The sequence below is a fragment of the Chiloscyllium punctatum genome, chromosome 12, assembly GCF_047496795.1.
Source record: "Chiloscyllium punctatum isolate Juve2018m chromosome 12, sChiPun1.3, whole genome shotgun sequence".
In the NCBI taxonomy this organism is placed as follows: Eukaryota; Metazoa; Chordata; class Chondrichthyes; order Orectolobiformes; family Hemiscylliidae; genus Chiloscyllium; species Chiloscyllium punctatum.
This window is the reverse complement of record NC_092750.1, coordinates 17,569,254-17,574,529: the sequence shown is the minus strand read 5'-3', so window position 1 is coordinate 17,574,529 and position 5,276 is coordinate 17,569,254.

The window sequence follows — 5,276 nt, the reverse complement described above, 5'->3', positions numbered from 1 at the left end:
TTTTGGGATGCTGCAAGGTAACAACAAGGTGAATCAGCTTTTCATTGTTGGTACTAAAGTTTTAAAAGGTTTCTATGGATATGGGGCTAGTGGGGAGAAAGATTTTCAATAATATTAAACAGCAACCTGCATTCACAACATAAATGCATAAGGATATAGAATACCCACCGTAAAGTTTTCACTTTCTAAAAGAATTTTTAAATTATTTGGATAGTGAGGCAAGATATCGTATTTGTGTAGAAATGTATGTTGGAATAGAATTTAGATCATGTGACTAAAGCTTTTTGATTGACAAGGGGAAGAACTGTGATATGAGGAGCATGTTTTTAATGAAGAAAGTGGTCAACATTTAGAATCTACCCATACTTGCAATGGAGGCAGAATCAATGAGGGCTTTCAAAAGGGAAATCGCCAGTTATCTGAAAACAACAATTTTCAACCCTACAAAACAAATGCAGGCTGTGGGAAGAGGTGAGTGGCTCTTGCAGAAAGCTGGAAAAGAAACAAAATGACCTTTTTTTTAAATGCTGCAACAATTCTATGATTTCTCTTGAGTTATAGGTAACATTTAAACTTGCTCTGTACCTTGAAATATTGAAACAGTTAAAAGTGGCAAATTTCCAGGATGTTGCAAGCTTTAATCTATCAAAGTATAATTTAGTTACACCACTGCTTATTTGCTGAATCTGTGGGACTTGCAAAGTGTATGTCCCTTGACCTATTTCTACAGCAGCAGGAGGAAGCTAATGGTGAAGTCAGCATTAAGATAAGAGTTGAACAATGGAGGCAGGATCAAAACAAATGTGTGTCAATAAGCTGCAACTACAACTTTCAAGTTATGTTGTAGGTTATATTTCAAGCATCAGATATTTCACTTTGAAAATTTTTTGGTACATGACCAGTGTTGCCATTCCAGTGGTCTGCATCATACTTTGATATTTTTCTCCAAGAAAGTTAAGGTATTAGAGTAGGCACAAAACACAATTCTTTTGGTCTACATCCATGATTTAATTTCTCATGTCAGATTTGAACAATATAGTGATGCATAGATAGGTTTGGACCATTCCTACCCCCTCCCCGCACAGAATTTCAGCAGTATATTCTATCATTTGTTCATCAGGTCTTCATGACTAAGCAAAATTTCAACTTTAACATCGCTTTTTTGAAAACAAGGCAAAGATTGGTTTGAATTTTACAAATTGGAGATTTGTTCTATTCCTGACGCATGATTTCCAACAGCTCTCATTCATTTATATATAACCAAATACACGTTTGGTGAATTTAATACCCACCACATCCTACAATGGAATTGGGCTGAGAGGCCCCCATAATGAGGTAGGAAGTACAAGCTTGCTTCTAACCAGCATGTTTTCCCTAACGTGAAAATGCTCAAGTTATCAAATAAAATTTGGTGTGGAGTAAATGGCATTGAAAACCCCAGATGTTTATTAAAAAAGACTTACACACAAACATTACATTCCTCTGGCACATACATATCTGGGCTAATAAATAGTTATGTTACAACAGAGAAGCAGGTTTTCAGGTGGGTACCATGCTTCAAGTGATCCAAGGAAAGATGAATTGAGATCTTTACAAATTCAGATGATATGCTATAACAAAATGAATGATACATACAACATGAGAATCTCTCAAAGGCATACTGACACACTGAGATGTGGCACCATAGAAACTGCGCTGGGAAATTCCACATACAGCAGCTGGGAACTTGAGTGGCAGCCAAACTGCCTAATTGGAACTTAATCGTGACAGTTGTTACTAGCTCTCTAGCCAATGGATAGGCCCACTACCATGACTACTAAATAGTAGGCATGTAGAGAAATAACAATATTGTTATGCTTTCTCCTCTCTGTGGAGAGAGCTGTAACCTAGTTGCTGGACAGAATGTGAATGATTAAAGAGAATGTAGTGCAATCATGAACATCAATTAGTTCATGAACAGAATACTGGAGAAATTCAGCAGGTCTGGCAGCATCTGTGGAAAGCAAAAGTTAACATTTAGAGTTTGGTAAAACTTGAGTTCTGGAAAAGAGTCATAACATTCTGAGCCTGATAGCTCTCTCCACAGCTGCTGCCAGACCTGCTAAGTTTCTCAGCATTCTCAGTTTGTTACAGATTTCTAGCATCTGCAGTAGTTTGCTTTTATAGTTTCAGTAGTAATATTAATTGATTTTTTTTTACACCAGTAGTTTATTTCCTTGTCATGCAGATAGTTATCCAAAAGGTAACAAGCCTCAAGAAACCAAATAGTAATTAGTTGTAAGACTATTTCTGTACCATGCCTGTGTTGCCTGTGTTTTCTGTGTAGAAAGACAGTAATAATATGAAGAGTTAAACTTCAGCAAACACACAAGCGGGGGTGCAGTACAAGACCACAGTTGAAAAGAAAAATCCTATTCATTATGGTTCACCAATCTTTTGCTCAGCATTGCCAATGCTTGTTTCAAAGTGCTTAGCTGTTCAAGAATCTTCTTGATGCTATCAATGCCTGACTCAGTTGAATTATACAAAGAATCGACGTGCACAGACTACAACCAACCATCCCACAAGTGGAAAAATAAGCGTTGCTCAAATTCCATCTCTGCTGCAGAAACTAACCCAGCTCAGGGAATATTAATTGTTATGACAGAACAATGTCAGCAACACAATTAATGCTCACAGCCCATCTAAAATGCCTGCTTTCCAGATTAGTGCAGTTCAAATTCTATGCAATTAGAATGATAACACTCAAATTCAGACTTCTGATACTCCTGTATGATGTGGGTACAAGTGTTTTCTCATTGCTACTATTCCTAAATACAATTATATCTGCATAGAGATTTATATAATTACCCAGCCTCAAACTGCTTCACTTTCTGTACTCTATATTTGGAATACATAGCATCCACCACAAATTTCAAGCAAACATTAATTTCCTGAATCACTGGAGGTCTCAGTGAACATATTTAAACATTATTACTGCAAAACAACTGTGCTCATGCATTTCTATTTACATAAAATACAGGGCCTAGGACATGCTGTTGTCACAGCAACCATTTGCATGCACAACCTTCAGGCCGCTTACTTTCTGAAGAAATTACTGTTCCAACGAATTATCTTCAGAAAATGAATTTTACACAGTCACATCATTTCCAGTTGCTCCAGAATTATAACTCTTGATATTTAAAAACAAAATACAATTAAAATTAATGCACAATGAAGCTAAAAATAAATTTAACATGGGGAAACAGTATACTTTGTTAAACTGGCAGATTAACGACTTCATCAGTTTCTGCATTTTGATTGAGCCCTGCAATTCATGGAAACCATTTTCCTTGAAAAACTCTACCACTAATAATCTCCTATAATCAGTCAAAAAATGACACCTGTCCATTAAACAATGCGCAACCTTAGGAGACTCCTAACTTGATGTTTATTCACTAGTATATTTAACTGAGTGGCAGCTCCTTAACAACTTGCTGATGGAAAAATTCAACCACTACTCAAAACGGTTACAAGAAGCAAAATAATTATTTTTGTAACTAAAGATTTGAGAGATTAGCAATCATCTAATTTAAAATAAAATTAGATGTCTCATGCATAAAGCATCTCCAAGCAGATACATTAGCCAAACTTGATGATTATCTTGCAGGAAAAGAAAATTAATTTTAATAACTGACTGGAAATGTTTGTTTGTGCAGGACAACATCTTATTGGAGACTTAAACTAAACAGTTGTTGCACTAAAGGATTTTGCACAACTTTACATCCTAAATGACCAGTCAAAATGGAAAAACATATGCACCCCATGTGCTGTGCTTTTACAAGAGTTGCTGACCAAAACATCACAGCAAGTCCTCCAGAGTGAAGGAAGGGTTAAATTTAGATTGCATGGGAATACAGGCATAGGAGGAGGCCATTTAAGCCCAACTTGCATTCTAATAAACCTTAACTACACTCCCTCCAGGGCAATGTATATTTAAGGTCTGGTTCCCAGAATTACTGACAGACCATCTAACCAGATACTCGTGTAATTATAGATTCCCCACAGCGTAAAAACAGTCCCTTCGGCCCAATAGGCTCACAGTGACCCTCCAAAGAGGGAACCACCTTGACCTATTCCCCCTACCCTATATTTACTCTTCACTATTGCACCTAGCCTACACATCCCTGAACATTATGGGCAACGTAGCTTGGCCAATTCACCTACATCGGAGCACCCGGAGGGAACCCACGGAGAATGTGCAAACTTCACACAGACAATCACCAGAGGCTGAAATTGAACCCAGGTCCCTGGCACTGAGGCAGCAGTGCTAACCACTGAGCCACCCTTATTCAGCTGAATTATGAGCTCTTTATCATAGCACAGCATCAACCAGGGTCTGAGCCCAAGTTGCAGAGGGCAGCGCAGTGGCTCAGTGGTTAGCACTACTGCCTCATAGCGGCAGGGACCCGGGTTGGATTCCAGCATCAGACAACTCGGCTGCTTTGTCATGGATGATGTTGAGGATAACTGTTGTAGAAGCTGTACTCATCCAAGCAAGTGTACAGTATTCAATCAAACTCCTGACTTGAGCTTTGTAGATGGTGTCCATTACTTGGTGCTGGACTGGAGTGGACAGAGTTAAAAAAAAATCACACAACACCAGATTAGAGTCCATCGGGTTTATTTGGAAGCACTAGCTTTCAAAGATAGTGGATAGGCTTTAGGGAATTAGAGTTATTCGACAATTCCCAGGATCTGATCGGCATTTTTAGCTACAATATCTCTTTGGCTGGTCGAGGTAAGCTTCTTATCAGTGGTAATCCCCAAGATTTTGATAGTGGGGAATTCAGAAACAGTAATACTGTTGAATGGCATGGGAAGGTAGTTAGATCCTGTTGTCAAAGATGCTCATTGCTTGGCACATATGGTACACCACACATGTTTCTTGCCAGTTATTGGTGCAAGTCTGAATGTTGTTCTTGTATTGCTGCACAAGATAACATACTGCTTCAACATCTAAGATTTGCAAATGATGTTGAACAATACCCAATCATTAACAAGCAATACCACTTCTGATAAGGCCATTTATGAAGCACCTTCGGACACTACCATGAGGAACTACTGGGTTCTTCCGGCACAAAGGCAAAGGCAATCTCCTCAACTGAGCTCGGAGGTCAAGGTTCAAATCAACTAAGCAAAATGAGGATTGCCGATACTAGAGATTAGAGTCATGAGTGCGGTGCTGGAAAAGCACAGCAAGTCAGGCTGCATCAGATGAGCAGGAAAATTGACAT